This window comes from Schistocerca serialis, chromosome 10, assembly GCF_023864345.2.
Source record: "Schistocerca serialis cubense isolate TAMUIC-IGC-003099 chromosome 10, iqSchSeri2.2, whole genome shotgun sequence".
Classification (NCBI taxonomy): Eukaryota; Metazoa; Arthropoda; class Insecta; order Orthoptera; family Acrididae; genus Schistocerca; species Schistocerca serialis.
The window spans coordinates 182,543,817-182,566,365 of NC_064647.1; the positions used below are offsets into that span (position 1 = coordinate 182,543,817).

Sequence of the window (22,549 nt, forward strand, 5' to 3'; positions counted from 1 at the left end):
CCGATTTAAAGGCTACCACCTAGCAAGTGTGGTGTCTGGCGGTGACACCACGTTACTTCCCCGCAAATCGGCGTACGGTGGTGGCATAAGGCTACCGCCCGCCGTGGGGAGGACCCCATGTTGACGTATGCGACGAGGTGGGGAGCCTAACAACAGGCGAGGCTGTGCCATCCGTGCCGGCCGGTGTGGCCGTGCGGTTAAAGGTGCTTCAGTCTGGAACCGCGTGACCGCTACGGTCGCAGGTTCGAATCCTGCCTCGGGCATGGATCTGTGTGATGTCCTTAGGTTAGTTAGGTTTCATTAGTTCTAAATTCTAGGCAACTGATGACCTCAGAAGTTAAGTCGCGTAGTGCTCAGAGCCATTTGAACCATTTTTTGTGCCACCCGCACCCTGCCATTCGGACCGCGGGGAGCTAGGAAACGCCTGAAAACCTGCTCCAGGGTGCACGCCAACATGCGGTGTATGCGCCCGCAGAGAGACAGGAGGGGCCGAAGGGCCGACCTCCATCGGGCCGGGGCACCCGACGGGCGAAGACGGCATATGGTCCGGAGCGGGCAAGAGTTCCATGGCGGAGGACAGCTGGTCACGGGAAGCGATCGGCAGCGCGAGATCCAGGGAGGCGCCAGGCGGTTGCAGCGACGCGTCCACTGCGGGCGTCGCCGGCGGGAGAACAGGCGGCGGCGGCGGTGGCGGCGGCACGTCGCCAGGGGGCAAAATGGAAGGCAGCGTCGGTAACACCTGGGGCTGAGGCGAGCCAGTAGATGGGTCCCCAGGGCGCTGACCGGACGGCACCGTCGCTGAAAGCAGACGGCGAGCGGTAGATCCCATCCTCGTCGCCAATGTTTTGGTTGGCAGGAGAGCCGTGTTACTGGAGGCCGAAAGGCACGCGTTTTAGCTCACGCAGGCTGGCGTGAGGTCTGGAACAGGACAAGGAAATTAGAATTTAGAAAAACGGACGTAGCTGGTGGAATACTTAACTTTAATCCGTTAATGAAGAACGTCGGTCTTGACGGTACAGGAATCAATATCAATGGCGCCTTGCTAGGTCGTAGCAATTGACGTAGCTGAAGGCTGTGCTAAACTATCGTCTCGGCAAATGAGAGCGTATTTTGTCAGTGAACCATCGCTAGTAAAGTCGGTTGTACAACTGGGGCGAGTGCTACGAAGTCTCTCTAGACCTGCCGTGTGGCGGCGCCCGGTCTGCAATCACTGACAGTGGCGACACGCGGGAGCGACGTATACTAACGGACCGCGGCCGATTTAAAGGCTACCACCTAGCAAGTGTGGTGTCTGGCGGTGACACCACACTTAGGTTAGTTAGGTTTAAGTAGTTCTAAGTTCTAGGGGACATGAACTCAGATGTTGAGTCCCATAGTGCTCAGAGCCATCTGAACCAATTTGTTTCCATTTCGCGACCTAACGTTCCGTACTCTCCGAAGAGCCGCCGTAGTTTCAGTCATTATATTACGACGACCAGCCGTCCTTGTTGTCTGGGGACAGCCTTCAGTTTCAGGCTTTGTCCTCAAATGCTCTGAAACGGACTGAGGACAACAAATGTCGACAGCTTCCTATTTTTTGTCCTCAATTTTTGAAATTTCGCAAAATAATTGAAATAGAAAGAATGTGTTGAACATTTTAAACTTGAACTCAACTGAATACACCAATGCACCCAGATTTGGCGTCGAGTAGTTGGTTAATTGCAAGGAAATAGACAAATAAAGGTGTGGAACTGATTTCTGGTATGAACGAATTTTTCCTTCAATTTAGAAATTATGCTATATACCGATGGGAGACATTGCGAAGCATCATACTAGGTCATTTGGTGATCGTGGCGTTATTTCCTATCTGTTTTAATTGAAATAATTTTAAAATAATGACTAATGTTTTTCAGCATCCACTTTCTTGCCATTAAATAAATGACGCCTTGATTCCATTTCCTATTGAGGGTTTTAAAGTTTTGTTGGCCACAGTGGGGTAAGCGATTGGCCTCTGATCCCGGCAAGGGATGAATTCTGTAGTTTCCTGAACGCAGTGACTCTTTCCGCTGTTTCCGTTTCGTACTTATTAGTGGCTGCTTTAATTTTGAGTTAGAAAGTAAAGACTTATTGAATAATTGTTCCCTATGCTTTTGAAAAGAGTTCGAAGTTTTCATTTTCCCTCTTTTCCATTTCTGTCCTCATTTCCCCAATTTTTTCCGCTGTTTGGCTTGAAATTAATTTTTTCCGCCCTTCGCCGTTCCTAAAATTTAGTCGCGCTAGGCGGCCACCTAGTCTTGCCTATAGGTAGAATCCTAGGTACATAGATCCAATGTGGGAGCGTACTGCTAAAACTAGTAATGCATAGAGGAAATTGGTGTTTCCGCTTATTTACGTGCGGTGCGTTACAATCGACTATGTGGAGCGTCAACTGCCACTCTGTGCACTAAGCTACAGTTTTATAGCATTGCAACTTCTCAATATATTACACCATCATCCACAAGCCACCTAGTGAAACTTCAGACTTTATGCACTGCGTCTCTCGTCAACCATCTGACATCTGCTTTCTGAATAAAAGCTTTCCATAGACTTCCTTGTGAATCACGTTCACCTAATCGTTTTCGATTAGGTTCTCAAGTTAGTCGTTTCTCATTTCCTGGAACCCAGCATGCAGTTTTATTGGTACCTCTTCCATCCATTCCAATGACTACGTATTTATTCCTACGTACACTCCAACCCTACCTATGGAAACATTTTGGGATCCCGTAAATTAAACATATACACATTAGTCAAACTACAGAATAGGGCCATTAGAATAATACAGTTAATCGCGGTAACATTGCACTACTTTTTACAATTTTTTTTTAAAAATAGCTGACAAAAAATACAACTAGGTCTTTACTCACACTTAGTGCTGAGTGCTATCGACAAGAAATTTCAGATTGATTCCGTGTATCTAGATTTCCAGAAGCCTCTTGACACCGTACCTTACAAGCGACTTGTACACACATTGCGTGCTCATGCAATACCGTTTCAGTTATGCAACTGGATACGAAAATTCCTGTCACAGAGGTCACAGTTTGTAGTAATTGACGGAAAGAAGTCGAGTAAAACATAAGTGGTTTCTGGTGTTCTCCAAGTTAGTGACATAGGTCCTCTGCTGTTACTTATCTATATAAACGATTTAGGAGACAATCTGAGCAGCCATCGTTTATCGACTAATAAAGTCATCAGAAGATCAAAACAAGTTGCGAAACGATTTTGATAATCTATCTGAATGGTGCGCAAACTGGCAATTGACTCTAAATGATGAAAAGTGTGAAGTCATGTACATGAGTGTTAAAAGGAAACCGTTAGACTTCGGTTACACGATGAATAAATCAAATCTCAAGGCCATAGATTCAACTAAATATCTATGAGTTACAATTACGAACAACTTCAGTTGGAAAGTACACAGAGAAAATGTTGTGCGGAAGGTGAACCAAAGACAGCGTTTTATTCGCGGAACACATAGAAGAAGCAAAAGACCTACTAAAGAGACTGCCTGCACTATGATTGTCCATCCTCTTTTGGAGTATAGGTGCGCGGTATGGGATTCTTCCCAGGTAGGATTATCTGAGTACATCGATAAACTTCAGAGACGGGCAGCAAGTTTAGTTATTACCGCGAAATAGGGGAATAGCGAAATGGCGTTAGTCAGGCAGTAGTAGCCGACCGCGACAGACGCAGCAACAGATAAGTAAACCGCTTTTGTGTCATTTACGAGTTCCTAACCAGGAGCGAGTTTTATTGTATCATCTGTGTGCTTTAATAGTTTATTTTCTTGAGTTTCTGCGTGTAAATTTAAAATCTAATAGCCACAGTTCTTGCGTTTTCGTTTGCGTCAGAAAGTAAACCGATTGTGTGATATATTATAAGCTCCTCATCAGGGGCAAATTATTTAGTTTCACCTGAGTGCTTCGGTAGTTGGTTTTTTGAATATCTGCGTACTGCTAGACACAGTTCGTGCGTTTTTGTCAGGGTTTACATTAGAGCTGCGCAGCACGTGCGGATAGTCCGTTTATCTGTATAGTTTAGTTCTCCACGGTCTTTGGTACAGACAGGCACTGCGATTGTTGTGTGCGGATGTGAGCTGAGTTGGTGACACTTCGCTCTCAGCTTCAGGCTGTGATGGCTTCGGTTACACAACTTGAGGCTGCAGTGGATGGGCACCACTGCTGTGGGCCGGCCGTGGGGATCCAACGGACGACCAGCGTGCCAGAGTCCTCCGATCGGTCCTCACCGGTGGCCAACCCAGTTGCTGTTAGCTCTGAGGTTGACTCCTCACCAGTGGTCGAGTGGGAGGTCGCCCCGGGGCGAAGTAGGCGGCGAAAGACTTCCCAGGCGGCCGCACTTAAGGCCTCCCCGGTTTGTCTGACAAACAGGTTCCAGGTGCTGTCTGTGACTGTCGCTGAGCCAGATGCTGTTTCAGCGGAAACCTCTGAACCTGCAAGATCCGGGCAATTGCAGAGGGTGGGATTATTGATAGTTGGGAGCTAGAACGTTAGGCGCGTTATGGGGCTCCTTGGCTGACTGGGAGGGTAAGAAAACCAATGTGCACTCCGTGTGCATACCTGGTGGAGTCATTCCAGATGTGGAAAGGGTCCGCCCAGATGCCATGAACAGCACAAGTTGCAGCCAACTGCAGGAGGTTGCTCACATCGGTACCAATTATGTCTGTCGCTTTGGATCAGAAGAGATTCTCTCTGGCTTCGAGCGGCTAACAGAAGCGGTAAAGGCTGTCAGTCTTGCTTGCAAGATGAAAGCAGAGCTGACCATTTACAGCATAGTCGACAGGACCGATTGCGGACCTCTGGTACAGAGCCGAGTGGAGGGTCTGAAACAGAGGCTCAGACGGTTCTGCGACCGTGTAGGCTGCAGATTCCTCGACTTGCGCCAAAGGGTGGTTGGTTTCGGGTTCCGCTGAATAGGTCAGGTGTCCACTATACACAGGAGACGGCTACACGGGTAGCAGGGGCTGTGTGGCGCGGACTGGGCGGTTCTTTAGGTTAGAGGATCTCGGGAAAACAGAAGAAGGGTTTCAGTCACAAAGGGCGCAGGCTGAACGCAGGAAGAACATAGATACCGGAACCATTGGTATAACAGTTGTAAATTGTCGTAGCTGTGTTGGGAAAGTACCAGAGCTCCAAGCGCTAATAGAAAGCACTGATGCTCAAATCGTTATAGGCACTGAAAGCTGGCTAAAGCCGGATATAAGCTCAGCCGAAATTTTTGCGAAGAATCTAACGGTGTTCCGAAAAGATAGGCTAAACAAGGTTGGCGGTGGCTTGTTTGTTGCTGTTAGAAGTAGTTTAACTTGTCGCGAAATAGAAGTAGATAGCTCCTGTGAGTTAGTATGGGCAGAGGTCATTGTTGGCAATCGGAATAAAAAAATAATTGGATCCTTTTACCAACTTCCCAGTCCAGATGATACAGTTGCTGAAAGGTTCAAAGAAGACTTGAGTTTCATTTCAAACACGTACCCGACTCACACGATAATAGTTGGTGGTGACTTTAATTTCTCTTCGATATGTTGGCGAAAATACATGTTTAATTCTGGAGATACGCATAAAATATCATCCGAAATTGTGCTAAAAGCGTGCTCTGAAAATTACTTCGAGCGGTTAGTTCATGATCCCACGGGAATAGTAAACGGTTGTGAAAACACACTTGACCTCTTAGCGACAATTAATCCAGAGTTAACAACCAGCATCAAAACCGATATAGGGATTAGTGAACACAGGGTTGTCTCTGCGAGATTAAATATTGTAAGCCCCAAATCCTCGACAAATAAACGAAAAATATTCCTATTCAAAAAATAAAAAATAAAAATTCACTTATTGCCTTCCTGAGAGACAATCTTCACCATTCCAAATTAATAATGTAAGTGTAGACGAGATGTGGCTTAAATTCAGAGAAATGGTATCGGCAGCAGTTGAGAGGTTTATACCAAATAAACTAAGAAACGACGGAGCTGATCCTCCTTGGTACACAAAACGGTTAGAACACTGTTGCAAAAACAACTAAACAAACATGCCAAATTTAAACAGACGCAAAATCCCCAAGATCGTCGATCCTTTACAGAAGCTCGAAACTTAGCGCAGAGCTCAATGCGAGACGCCTATAACGTTTCCCACAACGAAACTTTTCCTCGAAACCTGGCAGAAAATCCAAAGCGATTCTGGTCGTATGTGAAGTATGTTAGCGGCAAGAAACAATCAATGCCTTCTCTGCCCGATAACAATGGAGTTATGATCGAAGACAGTGCTGCCAAAGCAGATTTACTAAACACAGCCTTCCGAAATGCCTTCACATAAGAAGACGTAGTAAATATTCCAGAATTCGAATCTAGAACAGCTACCAACATGAGTAACGTAGAAGTAAATATCCTCGGAGTAGTGAAGCAACTTAAATAACTTAATAAAAGCAAGTCTTCTGGTTCAGACTGTATACCAATTAGGTTCCTTTCGGAGTATGCTGATGCATTAGCTCCATACTTAACAATCATATACAACCGTTCGCTCGACGAAAGATCCGTACCCAAGGACTGGAAAGTTGCACAGGACACGCCAATATTCAAGAAAGGTAGTAGGAGTAATCCACTGAATTACAGGCCCATATCGTTAACGTCGATATGCAGCAGTATTTTAGAACATATATTGTGTTCGAACATTATGAATTACCTCGAAGAAAACATGGGTTTAGAAAACATCGTTCATGTGAAACACAACTATCTCTTTATACACATGAAGTGTTGAGTGCTATTGACAAGGGATTTCAGATCGATTCCGTATTTCTGGATTTCCGGAAGTCTTTTGACACTGTGCCACACAAACGGTTCGTAGTGAAATACCGTCTCAGTTATGTGACTGGATTTGCGATTTCCTGTCAGATAGGTCACAGTTCGTCGTAATTGACGGAAAGTTATCGAGTGAAACAGAAATGATTTCTGGCGTTCCCCAAGGTAGTGTTGTAGGCCCTTTGCTTTTCCTTATCTATATAAACGGTTTTGGAGAGAATCTCAGCAGCCGTCTTCGGTTGTTTGCAGATGTCGTTTATCGACTAATAAAGTCATCATAAGACCAAAAAAAACTGCAAAACGATTTAGAAAAGATATCTGAATGGTGCGAAAAGTGGCAGTTGACCCTAAATAACGAAAAGTGTGAGGTCATCCACATGAGTGCTAAAAGTAACTCGTTAAACTTCGGTTACACGATACATCAGTCTAAACTAAAAGCCGTAAATCAACTAAATAATGACTGGCAATGGCAAGGAAAGCGTTTATGAAGAAGAAAAATTTGTTAACATCGAGTATAGATTTAAATGTCAGGAAGTCGTTTCTGAAAGTATTTGTATGTAGTGTAGCCATGTATGGAAGTGAAACGTGAACGATAAATAGTTTGGGCAAGAAGAGAATAGAAGCTTTCGAAATGTGGTGCTACAGAAGAATGCTGAAGATTAGATGGGTAGATCACATAACTAATGAGGAGGTATTGAATAGAATTGGGGAGAAGAGGAGCTTGTGGCACAACTTGACTAGAAGAAGGGATCGGTTGGTAGGACATGTTCTGAGACATCGAGGGATCGCCAATTTAGTATTGGAGGGCAGTGTGGAGGGTAAAAATCGTAGAGGGAGACCAAGATATGGATACACTAAGCACATTCAGAAGAATGTAGGTTGCAGTAGGTACTGGGAAATGAAGAAGATTGCACAGGATAGAGTAGCATGGAGAGCTGTATCAAACCAGTCTCAGGACTGAAGACCACAACAACATCAACCTAGGTATTACCATTACGAACAACTTAAATTTGAAGGAACACATAGAAAATGTCGTGGGGAAGGCTAACCAAAGACTGCGTTTTATTGGCAGGACACTTAAGAAATATAACAGATCTACTAAGGAAACTGACTACATTATGACTGTCCGTCCTCTTTTAGAATACTGCTGCGCGATGTGGTATCCTTGACAGATAGGATTGACGGAGTACATCGAGAAAGTTCAAAGAAGGGCAGCACGTTTTGTATTGTCGCGAAATAGCGGAGAGAGTGTCACAGAAATGATACAGGATTTGGGCTGGAAATCATTAGAAGATAGGCGTTTCTCGTTGCGACGGAATCTTCTCACGAAATTCCAATCACTAACTTTCTCCTCCGAATATGAAAATATTTTTTTGACGGCAATCTACATAGGAGGAGACGATCAAAATATTAAAATAAGGGAAGTCAGAGCTCGTACGGGAAGATATAGGTGTTCATTCTTTCTGGTGCGCTATACGAGATTAGAATAATAGAGAATTGTGAAGGTGGTTCGATAGTCCCTCTGCCAGGCACTTAAATGTGATTTGCAGAGTATCCATGTAGATGTAGGTGTAGACGTGACGTCACAGCGGCGACCTTGCCCGCGGCGAGCCTCTCCCTGCGGCCACGCGTCATCGCCTGACCTCGCACAGTGCGCTCCTGGACGTCCCGACCTGACGAATAGCGAACTGCAGACCCGTTTCGTAATACCCTTTCAAGGTCAGCCCGCTCGTCTGTCTATTTGAACGGCGGAGGCGGTCGTCTCAGCGCAGTGCGCCAACTCCACTGACGGCCAGACGTCGGGGGCCCGCATAGAACGCTCGCAGGCACCAAGGTACCACTCGACATAATCTGCGTGGCGCAAGTGTTTGCTTTCGCAGCAGCTCCTACACCACTCATTAATCAGCCGCGCTTTTTGTAGCGGAAGGTACATCTGCAGCATTTGCGTCAACAACTCCTTTCATGTTTTTATTAGGTAGTCAGTCTTCCGACTGCTTTGGCGTGGCCTGTCCCGACGTCCTCTTCTGCACCAAACTTTTCTCCTCACGATTAGGGCTATGCGTGAAGCGTTCGGTGAATTCGAAAGTAAAATTCTATGTACCGACTTGACAGAAAATCCTAGGAAGTTCTGGTCTTACGTTAAATCAACAAGTGGCTCGAAACAGCATATCCAGACACTCTGGGATGATGATGGCATTGAAACAGAGGATGACACGCGTAAAGCTGAAATACTAAACACCTTTTTCCAAAGATATTTCACAGAGGAAGACCGCACTGCAGTTCCTTCTCTAAATCCTCGCACGAATGAAAAAATGGCTAACATCGAAATAAGTGTCCAAGGAATAGATGAGCAACTAGAATCACTCAACAGAGGAAAATCCACTGGACCTGACGGGATAGCAATTCAATTCTACCCAGAGTACGCGAAAGAACTTGCCCCCCATCTAACAGCCGCGTACCGCAAGCCTCTAGAGGAACGGAAGGTCCCAAACGATTGGAAAAGAGCACAGGTAGTCCCAGTCTTCAAGAAGGGTCGTCGAGCAGATGCGCAAAACTATAGACCTATATCTCTGACGTCGATCTGTTGTAGAAGTTTAGAACATGTTTTTAGCGCGCGAATCATGTCGTTTCTGGAAACCCAGAATCTACTCTGTAGGAATCAACATGGATTCCGGAAACAGCGATCGTGTGAGACCCAACTCGCTTTATTTGTTCATGGGACGCAGAAAGTATTAGATACATGCTCCCAGGTAGATGCCATTTTCCTTGACTTCCGGAAGGCGTTCGATACAGTTCCGCACTGTCGCCTGATAAACAAAATAAGAGTCTACGGAATATCAGACCAGCTGTGTGGCTGGATTGAAGAGTTTTTAGCAAACAGAACACAGCATGTTGTTCTCAATGGAGAGACGACTACAGACGTTAAAGTACCCTCTGGCGTGCCGCAGGAGAGTGTTATGGGACCGTTGCTTTTCACAATGTATACAAATGACCTAGTAGATAGTGTCGGAAGTTCCATGCGGCTTTTCGCGGATGAGAAGTTGCAGCATTAGAAAAATGCAGTGAATTGCAGGAAGATCTGCAGCGGATAGGCCCTTGGTGCAGGGAGTGGCAACTGACCCTTAACATAGACAAATGTAATGTATTGCGAATACATAGAAAGAGGGATCCGTTATTGTATGATTATATGACAGCTGAACAAACACTGGTAGCAGTTACCCCTGTAAAATATCTGGGAGTATGCGTACGGAACTATTTGAAGTGCAACAATCATATAAAATTAATTGTTGGTAAGGCAGATGCCAGGTTGAGATTCATTGGGAGAGTCCTCAGAAAATGTAATCCTTCAACAAAGGAGATGGCTTACAAAACAGTCGTTTGACCTATTGCTCATCAGTGTGGGATCCGTACCAGGTCAGGATGACAGAGGAGATTGAGAAGACCAAAGAAGAGCGGCACGTTTCGTCACAGGGTCATTTGGCAAGCGTAATAGCGTTACGGAGATGTCTAACAAACTCAAGTGGCAGACTCTGCAAGAGAGGCGCTCTGCATCGCTGTGTAGCTTGCTGTCCAGGTTTTAGGGAGGGTGCGTTTCTGGATGAGGCATCGAATATATTGCTTCCCCCTACTTATACCTCCCGAGGAGATCACGAATGTAAAATTAGAGAGATTTCAGCGCGCACGGAGGCTTTCCGACAGTCGTTCTTCCCGCGAACCATACGCGACTGAAACAGGAAAGGGAGGTAATGACAGTGGCACGTAAACTGCCCTCCGCCACACACCGTTGGGTGGCTTGCGGATAATAAATGTAGATGTAGATGTAGTACATCATACCATCCCTTCGCCTTGTCAGGGTTATCCATGTACTCCTTGCCTCGTGAATTCTGTGCAGAATCTCATCATTTCTTATATCATCACTTATTAAAACTTTCTTTTCCAGATTTCCTTCAGTATATATCAGTTAGTTACTTGGTTTGTTGATTTCAAGTTCTATTGCTGATTTGTACGATTATTCTCAATGATTTCGAGCGAGTCATTGTACATTCTCATTATATGTTCACTGTAAATAGGACTATAAGCCGATCATTTACAACGTTTCCCTTAAACAGTTATAAATTAGTAATCCCACTCACAAATTTTTACGTATTACATAAATGGGAGTCTTTACATGTAACAGGAAGTGTCAAGACGATACTATTTAGAATTGTTTTGAAACTTGACTTCACTGTTCAAATGGTTCAAATGGCTCTGAGCACTATGGGACTTAACTTCTAAGGTCATCAGTCCCCTAGAACTTAGAACTACTTAAACGTAACTAACCTAAGGACATCACACACATCCATGCCCGAGGCAGGATTCGAACCTGCGACCGTAGCGGTCGCGCGGTTCCGGACTGTAGCGTCTTTAACCGCTTGGCCACCACGGCCGGCGACTTCACTGTCTTCCAAATATTATATCTCACTGAGTAGGTGGCAAGACACTACCGGTACAGCACTGTGCAACCATTTCTGAAGTCAGTATTAATTTGGAATAATGAACGTCATTTCTTTTTCTGGTGTTGTAATTACTTACATCATACTCAGGAAATATAAACGCTGTGAAGGAGGACTGAAATAAATTTCAGCTCTGTAAACAATGTCTACAAGATGATAGTGCGTGTGCGTCACGTATTATGCTTATACTACGTGTTTCAGCAATGAAAACATCTTTCTTAAGGATGCAGTCCGACAGAACAATATTCCAGACGACATTATTGAACGAAAATCTGCAGAATACGTTTCACTTGTTGTTTTGTATCACCCAAAGATTTGCAATGATTCGATGTGCTAATGCGACTGGTAGGGGTTGTTCTAGAATTCCAGTGTCTTGTGTGATGATCATCGGCAAGGCTCAGCACTCCATCGGTCTCATCATAAATATTTTACGGGCCGGTTTCATTTTCGCCCATCTCGTACTGCGTTACTCGCTCAACACATTAATTCACTCTGTTGGAATTTCTGTACAATGGTTCAAATGGCTCTGAGCACTATGGGACTTAACATCTGTGGTCATCAGTCCCCTAGAACTTACAACTACTTAAATCTAACTAACCTACGGACATCACACACATCCATGCCCGAGGCAGGATTCGAACCTGCGACCATAGCAGTCGCGCGGTTCCGGACTGAGCGCCTAGAACCGCTAGAACACAGCGGCCGGCATTTCTGTACACTAAAAGCCGTATTTTATAAGTCATTTTAAGGTATTTTGGGGTTATACTATTTACGAATTTTTCAGATAACATCAACTTGTGGTCCTCGTGTGCCCCTACTATTTCTCCATCTGCTGCTCCTGCCAAGCCCAGTTTAAGTATTCCTGGATGCTGCGGATCATGCGCCAAACTAGCCTAACCCTTCTTCCGGTAAAAGTCCCCGATAGACTGACTTCCTCATCTATCCTCGTTCTTCTTTTAGTACATTTTTGCTTCGATGGTACCACTTTCGAAGTGCTTGCACTTTCACCTTCTTCGGGTTTCCGATGCAAAGTTGGCTAAACAAAATAAACTTCTTCCTCCGTATCTGATACAAGTAGAGACAGTTTTCCGCCTATGTCAATATATTCCTGACATCTTACCTGTTTCATCCACCCTGTGTTATCTTTCTTCAGAGGCGAACTAATTCGCTTACACCGATCAGCCGAAACAATATGACCACTGCCCACGACGACTGTGGATGCCACCTGGTAGCGTTTCGGTCACGTGACGCGGTAACAAAAATATGTAAGCCGAACAGACAGTGAGGGGGGATCATCCCGGCGAAGATATGGGCCGCAAATGGGGAAATACATTTAGGTAAGCGACTCTCACAAATGGCACATTATTATTAAGCAGAGCCTGTGAAGGAGTATCTCGAAAACGGCGAAGCTGGTCGAATGTTCACGAGCTACTGTCGTGAGCGTATACGGAAAAAGGTAGGACAGTGAAACTACCACTAGGCGCTGAATGGTTGGACGTCCACGACTCTTCACAGAACGTTGGATTCGGAGGCTTAGTCTGCTCTGTAAAATAGGACAGACGGTGATCTGCGGCATCTCTGCCGAAAGAGCACTATGCTAGTGTACGCACAAGTGTTTCGGAGCACACCGTTCATTGTACATTGTTGAACATGGAGTTCCGCAGCAGACCACCCATACGTGTTCACTTACGATTGCAGTGGTCATGGAATCATTGGGATTCGACTGTCGACCAATGGAAACGTGTCAGCTCTTCGGGTGAGTCAAATTTTTGCTATACTAGGTTGATGGTCGTCTGCACAAACGCCGTCATCGAGGTGAATGGCGGCTCGAAACGTGCAGAGCGCCTCGGGCACAGACTGGTTGGAGCAGCATTATGCTGTGGAAGACATCTTCCTGTGGCAGTAATCGAAGAAACGCTGACAGCTGCGAACCACCTGCATCCCATAATGCTTGATGTCTTTCCCCGACGGCGATGTCATCTTTCAGCAGTATAATTGCCTGTGTCTCGGTGTCAGAACCATTCTACGGTGGTATAAGAAGTATTATAGAGAATTCACGTCGATGTTTTGGCGACCAAATTCGCCTGATGTGAATCCTATGGAACCCATCTTGGTCGCTATCGGGCACCATCAGCAAGTACGCGAATCAGCGGTCCGTTATTTACGCGAATTACATGACATGTGCGTAGACATCTAACGCCACATACCTCCACAATCCTACCAATGAACTGTCGGATACCTGATACGCAGAGTCGGTGATGTATTTCGTTCCAGAGACGGCAAACAAGCTGTTAAGCAGCTGGTCACAATGTTTTGGCTCTTCAGTCTATGGTACTTCAGAACCGTGTCGTTGCGGATTTGATGTTGTGCAAGTAGCTAGCGTTATTTCTAGTTCTCTTCCTCTTTGTATGATGGGTTTCACGACCGGATGACATATCTTCTGGTAAACCTTCCGGGATGTAAGGTCGTGGTCCATGAAACTCTTCAGCTCCTAACGTTTCATCCAGAGCTGCGCTGGACATCTTCAGAGGGGTGTTTCTCCTCCGGTGAGTCTTGCCGGCAAGACTCACCGGAGGAGAAACACCCCTCTGAAGATGTCCAGCGCAGCTCTGGATGAAACGTTAGGAGCTGAAGAGTTTCATGGACCACGACCTTACATCCCGGAAGGTTTACCAGAAGATATCTCTTCCTCTTTGCTCTGTTCATCTTTAATGTGGTGTCACCGCCAGACACCACACTTGCTAGGTGGTAGCCTTTAAATCGGCCGCGGTCCGTTAGTATACGTCGGACCCGCGTGTCGCCACTATCAGTGATTGCAGACCGAGCGCCGCCACACGGCAGGTCTAGTCTAGAGAGACTTCCTAGCACTCGCCCGTTGTACAGCGGACTTCGCTAGCGATGGTTCACTGACAAATTACGCTCTCATTTGCCGAGACGATAGTTTAGCTTAGCCTTCAGCTACGTCATTTGCTACGACCTAGCAAGGCGCAATTACCAGTCACTATTGACGCTGCAAAACATGTACCGTCAAGAGCGATGTTCACCAATTATGGATTAAAGTTAGTTTTCCAGCAGCTACGTACGTTTTTGGCTATTCTCATTTCCGTGTCCTGTTCCAGACCTCCCGCCAGCCTGCGTGAGCTTAAACGCGTGCCTTTCGGCTTCCTCCTAATGGATTGGCTGTCTTGCCAATCCACAACATTTAAGTTATATTCAGTGCTAAGTGTATTTTACGTTTCTTTCAGCAAATCATATCAGTCTTCCTTACAACGGCCAAAAGAATCACGTCACTTGCGATGTTAGTACTTTCACCTGTTACTCTTTAGATCTTACCTCCCTCACGATACTTTCATTCACTCTTACTCCGACGCGCTGGTTCGGCTGCAGCCATGACGAGATACAACTCTACATTACAGCCATCTTCGGAGCAATGTGTCTATCCTAACCTGAACTTTTATTACCCCAATCCCCAGTTCCCTGATTTTGTATTCTAGTGTTTCTGTTCTCTAGCCCCAGTTGTTTACGGTGAGGTAATGATCGCAGATAAGCCAATCTTATTTACACTATTGGCCATTAAAATTGCTACACAACGAAGATAATGTGCTACAGACGCGAAATTTAACCGACAGGAAGAAGATGCTGTGATATGCAAATGATTAGCTTTTCAGAGCATTCACACAAGGTTGGCGCCGGTGGCGACACCTACAATGTGCTGACATGAGGAAAGTTTCCAACCGATTTCTCATACACAAACAGCACTTGACCGGCGTTGCCTGGTGAAACGTTGTTGTGATGCCTCGTGTAAGGAGGAGAAATGCGTAACATCACGTTTCCGACTTTCATAAAGGTCGGATTGTAGCCTATCGGCGGTTTATCGTATCGCGACATTGCTGCTCGCGTTGGTCGATATCCAATGACTGTTAGCAGAATATGGAATCCGTGGGTTCAGGAGGGTAATACGGAACGCCTTGCTGGATCCTACCGGCCTCGTATCACTAGCAGTCGAAATGACAGGCATCTTATCCGCATGGCTGTAACGGATCGTGCAGCCACGCCTCAAACCCTGAGTCAACAATGGGGACGTTTTCAAGACAACCATGTGCACGAACAGTTTGACGACGTTTGCAGCAGCATGGACTATCAGCTCGGCGACCATGGCTGCGGTTACCCTTGACGCTGCATCACAGACAGGAGCACCTGCGATGGTGTACTCATCGACGACCCTGGGTGCACGAATGGCAAAACGTTATTTTTTTCGTATGAATCCACGTTCTGTTTACAACTTCATGATGGTCGCATCCGTGTTTGGCGACATCGTGGTGAACGCACACTGGAAGCGTGTATTCGTCATCGCCATACTGGCGTATCACCTGGCGTGATAGTATGGGGCGCCATTGGTTACACGTCTCGGTCAACTCTTGTTCGCATTGACGACACTTTGAACAGTGGACGTTACATTTCAGATACGTTACGACCCGTGGCTCTACCCTTCATTCGACCTGCGAAACCCTACATTTCAGCTGGATAACGCACGACCGCATATTGCAGGTCCTGTACGGGCCTTTCTGGATACAGAAAATGTTCGACTGCTGTCCTGGCCAGCACATTCTCCAGATCTCTCACCAACTGAAAACGTCTGGTCAATGGTGGCCGAGCAACTGGCTCGTCACAATACGACAGTCACTACTGTTGATGAACTCTGGTATCGTGTTGAAGCTGCATGGGCAGCTGTACCTGTACACGCCATCCAAGCTCTGTTTGACTCAATACCCAGTCGTATCAAGGCTGTTATTACGGCCAGAGGTGGTTGTTCTGGGTACTGATTTCTCAGGGTCTATGCACCCAAATTGCGTGCAAATGTAATCACATGTCAGTTCGAGTACAATATATATGTCGAATGAATAAACGTCTATCATCTGCATTTTTTCTAGGTGTAGCAATTTTTATCTCCAGTAGTGTAAAATGGTAAATTCTGCAAGAGAAACGGAATAAATTCCGTCCGTGACAGCAAACTTAGCTCTACGCCCAGACGACAAAAAGTACTAATTACTGCAAAAGGAGAAGACTCCACTAAATGTTATTTTCTTTAATTTGAACGATGTTTTCAGTGTGAACACTGAAGTGACAAAAGTCATGAGATACCTCCCAATATCGTGTCGTACCTCAATTTGCCAGGCGTACTGGAGCAGCCCGACGTTGCATGGACTCAACAAGTCGTTTGAAGTCCCCTGCAGAAATATTGATATGGAGCCATGCTGCCTCAACAGTCGTACATAATTGCGAATATTTTGCGAGTGGGTGATCTGGGTAGCAAAATCATTCGCTCGAAGTATTCAGAATGATCTTCAAACCAATATCGAACAATTGTGACCAGGTGACATGGCGCATTGCGATCCATAAAAATTCCATCGCTGTTTGGGAGCACAAAGTCCATGATGCGTTGCAAATGGTCTCCAGTAGACGATCATAACCATTTCTTGTCAATGATCGGTTCCATGTAATCCAAACACAGCCCATACCATTATGGATCCACTATCGGTTTTTACAGAGTGTTGTTGACAACTCGGGTCTGTGGCGTCTGCACCAGACTCACACCCCACCAACAGCTCTTACCAACTGAAATTGGGAGCCACCTGACCAGGTCACGGTTTTCCAGTCGTCTACGGTCCAACCGATATGGTGACAAGCTCAGGTGAAGCTGTTTCACAGAGGAAGACCGCACTGCAGTTCCTTTTCTAAATCCTCGCACGAACGAAAAAATGGATGACATCGAAATAAGTGTCCAAGGAATAGAAAAGCAACTGGAATCACTCAACAGAGGAAAGTCCACTGGACCTGACGGGGTACCAGTTCGATTCTACACAGAGTACGCGAAAGAACTTGCCCCCCTTCTAACAGCCGTGTACCGCAAGTCTCTAGAGGAACGGAAGGTCCCAGATGATTGGAAATGAGCACAGGTAGTCCCAGTCTTCAAGAAGGGTCGTCTAGCAGATGAGCAAAACTATAGACCTATATCTCTGACGTCGATCTGTTGTAAAATTTTAGAACATGTTTTTCACTCACGTATCATGTCGTTTCTGGAAACCCAGAATCTACTCTGTAGGAATCAACATGGATTCCAGAAACAGCGGTCGTGTGAGATCCAACTCGCTTTATTTCTTCATGAGACACATAAAGTATTAGATACATGCTCCCAGGTAGACGCCATTTTCCTTGACTTCCGGAAGGCGTTCGATACAGTTCCGCACCGTTGCCTGATTAAGAGCCTACGGAATATCAGACCAGCTGTGTGGCTGGATTGAAGAGTTTTTAGCAAACAGAACACGGCATGTTGTTGTCAATGGAAAGACGTCTACAGACGATAAAGTAACCTCTGGCGTGCCACAGGGGAGTGTTATGGGACCATTGCTTTTCACAATATACATAAATGACCTAGTAGATAGTGTCGGAAGTTCCATGCGGCTTTTCGCAGATGATGCTCTACTATACAGAGAAACTGGAGCATTAGAAAATTGCAGGAAGATCTGTAGCGGATACGCACTTGGTACAGGGAGTGGCAACTGACCCATAAGAGACACAAATGTAATGTATTGCGAATACATAGAAAGAAGGATCCTTTATTTTATGATTATATGATAGCGGAACAAACGCTGGTGGCAGTTACTTCTGTAAAATATCTGGGAGTATGCGTACGGAACGATTTGAAGTGGAATGATCATATAAAATTAATTATTGGTAAGGCGGGTGCGAAGTTGAGATTCTTTGGGAGAGTCCTTAGAAAATGTAGTCCATCAACAAAGCAGGTGGCGTACAAAACACTCGTTCGACCTATACTTGAGTATTGCTCATCAGTGTGGGATCCGTACCGGGTCGGGTTGACAGAGGAGATAGAGAAGATCCAAAGAAGAGCGGCGCGTTTCGTCACAGGGTTATTTGGTAAGCGTGATACCGTTACGGAGATGTTTAGCAAATTCGAAGTGGGAGACTCTGCAAGAGAGGTGCTCTGCATCGCGGTGTAGCTTGCTGTCCAGGTTTCGAGAGGGTGCGTTTCTGGATGAGGTATCGAATATATTGCTTCCCCCTACTTATACCTCCCGAGGAGATCACGAATGTAAAATTAGAAAGATTCGAGCGCGCACAGAGGCTTTCCGGCAGTCGTTCTTCCCGCGAACCATATGCGAGTGGAAGAGGAAAGGGAGGTAATGACAGTGGCACGTAAAGTGCCCGCCGCCACACAATGTTGGGTGGCTTGCGGAGTATAAATGTAGATGTAGATGTAGCAAAGGCACCCGCGTCGGTCGTCTGTTGCCACAGCCCATCAACTCCGTTCGCCACACTGTCCTAACGGATACGTTCCCCGTGCACTCCACACTGATTTCTAAGCTTATTTCACGCAGTATTGCTTGTCTGTTATCACTGACAACGCAGCGCAAACGCTGTTGCTCTCGGTCGTCACGTGATGTGGTCAGAGGTAATACCTGACATTTGGTACTCCCGCCACATTTTTGACACTGTGGATCTCGAATTATTGAATGCCGTAAGGATGTCCGAAAACGACCTTGCTGTGTGGGTACCGCGAACGGCTAAAAGCAAGGGGAAACTACAGTCGTAATTTTTCCCGAGGGCATGCAGCATTATGTAAGGAGTTGAAAGTGGACGATAAATATTTTAGACAAGAAGAGAATAGGAGCTTTCGAAACGTGGTGCTACAGAAGAATGCTGAAGATTAGATCGCTAGATCACATAACTAGTGAGGACGTATTGAATAGAATTGGAGAGAAGAGAAATTTGTGGCACAACTTGCATAGAAGAAGGGATCGGTTGGCAGGGCATATTCTGAGGCATGAAGGGATGACCAATTTAGTATTGGAGGGCAGCGTGGTGGGTAAAAATCGTAGAGGGAGACCAGGAGATGAATACACGAAACAGATTCAAAAGGATGTAGGTTGCAGTAGGTACTGGGAGATGAAGAACTTTGCACAGGATAGGGTAGCGTGGAGAGCTCCATCAAACAAGTCTCTGGACTGATGGCCATAACAACAACAACAACAACAACAGGGATTTCCGAACTGGAATGTCCCATGCATCCATCACCAACTACGGTTCCGCATCCAAAATCTGTTAATTCGCGTCGTGCTGCCTTAAGCATGTCGCAGATCTCCTCACATGCATCACCTGAGTAAAAATGAGAGCTCCGCCAATACACAGTCCTTTTGTAACTTGTATATGCGATAACGTCGCCGTGTGAATATCGGCATATCGCTATCCCACAACTTTTGTCACTTCGGTTGAAACATGCCCCTCGAAAAATTTATAAATGACTGTGCTCATAAACCTCTTACGTTATATGATTTTCAAACAGCTGAACGTATTCAGACACTTCTCTCTTTACTTATTCTGGTCAACACTAAACTGACACACAATATTTTTTTTTTAGCGCAAGCGCTGTTCTAATCCAACTGCCCAACACTACAATAGTGAATATTCCAACAATGCAAACCAGCCACAGACTGCACACAGCACAGTCAGTGTTTTTCATACACAGCGCTACGTAGCGTTACCAACATAAAAACCTAAACAGCCTACTTACACAGTGTAAATGTGAAGAAAATATGATTGGACGATTAATTTATGAAATCGCCTTTGTATGAGATTTTCTATTTGGTTGACCTTGTTATCGCTATAGCTCTATTTTGTTACGTGTTTGTTCAGTGAAAATGATTTTCTGAGGTGCTTTCGGCAGGACTGGCTCATTAGATTTTTTATTCGCTACTTTTCAGGTGCCACAAACATTTTTTTAAAAATATGCAGCTAGATGAATACTTTTTGGACTCGTGTATCACTCCGCAGCGACGCTCTGGACTTCAAACATCAGACCAAGGGCAATTCAGTCAGCAGTCTCCAGCCTCGAAATCAGTTCAAGGGCGGCTCGCTCACCCGTGGTGGCCAGTGACCAGGCACGAGATAAGAGATCCTCAATGGAGCCTCCATCCACGATGCCGAATGCGATACTCGTGTATCTCCCGAGGCAAGCGGCGACAAATCCCGCCTACGTAGCCGAGGTCGCTAAGGCCGGTATTACACTATCAAATTTCTTTGTCAAATATCTTTGTCAAAGATATTTGTGGTGTAATAGGGAACTTTATCAAATGTCGTCCAATATTTGATCAAATCTATGGCATCGTTGTAGATTTGATCAAAGAAGTCGCTTGTCTTCTGTTCACTGCAATGAGACATGTTACCACGTGGAGCGCTAGCATCGCTGCAGCGTCGTGTCGTCTGTTGTGTTTTTATAAACATTGCCGGCAAATACAATTGGTGTGTACCGACAACTACAAAATTAGTAGAGATGTATGGAGCTGATGGGGCGCTACAACGTGAGGCTCCCCGAATACAGAAATACATTAAGCAGATTTAGAGACCTAACCTGATCGAACCTAACCTAACCCTCTCCTGTAGCAAGGAATTGGAGTGTTACAGTGAGCCTGTCTTCTGCAGATATAGCAGTTCTTAAGTGACTATTGTGCTTTGTCATATGAAGAAACTCTTCACTGAGCATATCCTGAAAAAGTGAGTATTGTGCTTTGTCATATGAAGAAACACTTCACTGAGCATATCCTGAAATGTATGCTCATCCATTCGTAAGTAACTGATGCACGACTTGACGTCCTCCACTATAAGCTCATTAACAAGTTTTGCTGATTGCTTTTATCGTCTCGTCGTAAAACCAACGGCTTCACCCAGGTACGTTTCCTTTTTTACCCGCTTCTCTTTCGCAAGTGCACACAGTGCAATTGTGGTACAAGCAACTGCTGCAGTTAATAACAATTTGTTGTTATCAGCCATCTTGAACTTTGACGAAAAATTTGATGACAGTGTAATACCCCTTTTCAGCGCCACGTCAAAGATCTTTGTCAAATATATTTGATCACATCTATGATCAAATCTTTGACAAAGAAATCTGATAGTGTAATACTGGCTTAACGCACATCTGTGCGCTGGCACTAGGCGCACAGGTAAGGCAGTTCGAATCCTGGTGGTGGATGATATAATAGCCAGCACGAAGGGAGGGCGGGGTCGAAAACTTTATAGCCTAACAACTGAAGAATGGCAAAAATTTCGTAATGCCAATTAATTTTTGGGCAACGGCCATGCCGCAGTGGATGCACCGGTTCCCGTGAGATCACCGAAGTTAATCGCTGTCGGGCGTGGTCGGCACTTGGATGGGTGACCATCCAGGCCACCATGCGCTGTTGCCATTTGTCGGCGTGCATTCAGCCTCGTGATGCCAATTGAGGAGCTACTCGACCGAATAGCAGCGGCTTCGGTCAAGAATGCCATCATAATGACCAGAAGAGCGGTGTGCTGCCCCACGCCCCTCCTATCCGCATCCTCCACCGAGGATGACACGGCGGTGGGATGGTCCCTGTAGGCCACTCGTGGCCTGAAGACGGAGTGCAATTAATTTTTCAATATAATGCCCGTGTACACTAATACAGTCGCGGGCACGCTCAAAAAACTTCTGAAAACCATTCAAATAAAAGGTCTTCGATTTCGAGTCCAACGAATCACGAAGCGAGGTGACGCAGTGGTTATACGCTGGACTCGCACTCGGGAGGACGACGGTTCAATCCCGCGTCCGGCCATCCTACTTTAGGTTTTCCGTGATTTCCCTAAATCGCTCCAGGCAAATGCCGGGATGGTTCGTTTGAAAGGGCACGGCCGACTTCCTTCGCCATCCTTCCCTAATCCGACGAGACCGATGACCTTGCTGTCTGCTCTCCTTCCCCAAACAACTTTGAGGCCTTTCTTTAGATTTGGGAAAAGAAAAAAGTCCGATGGAGCCAAATCTGGAGAATATGGTGGATGACGTAACAATGCGAGCCCGCAGTCAGAGGTTCCAGTGTTACGAGAGTTTTTTACGCCAGTGCGTTATCCAGATGCGAAAGGTCTCCACACACCAATTTTCCGTGTGTAGTAGGGTGCAGTAGTATAATGCATTGATAGTTACTCGGACACTATGCGAGTAATCGACCATAATTACCCCTTCTGCATCCCAGAAGACCAATGCCATCACCTTACCGGTTCATTTTTGCACCCGGAACATTTTTTTTTGGGTAGGAGACGAAGGATGTTTCCATTGTTGTGACTGTTGTTTTGTCTCAGGATCAAAGCGGTTGAAACGACCCCTTAGAAAAATTTATAAATGGCTGTGCTGATAAACCTCTTGCATTATTTGATT

The 22,549-nt window shown here is 45.7% G+C and overlaps 1 protein-coding gene and 1 pseudogene across 1 annotated transcript in view; both read left to right on the forward strand.

The window, feature by feature from the left end:
* Positions 1-8,577: 8,577 nt before the first annotated feature.
* LOC126425047 (UDP-glucosyltransferase 2-like) overlaps positions 8,578-22,549 on the forward strand; it is a 125,007-nt gene continuing 111,035 nt past the window's right edge. Inside the window, exon 1 of the mRNA XM_050087956.1 lies at positions 8,578-8,648. The gene's annotated coding sequence lies outside the window, so the exon portion shown is untranslated. The remainder of the gene's footprint in view (positions 8,649-22,549) is intronic.
* LOC126425557 (5S ribosomal RNA) lies at positions 21,449-21,566 on the forward strand (annotated as a pseudogene).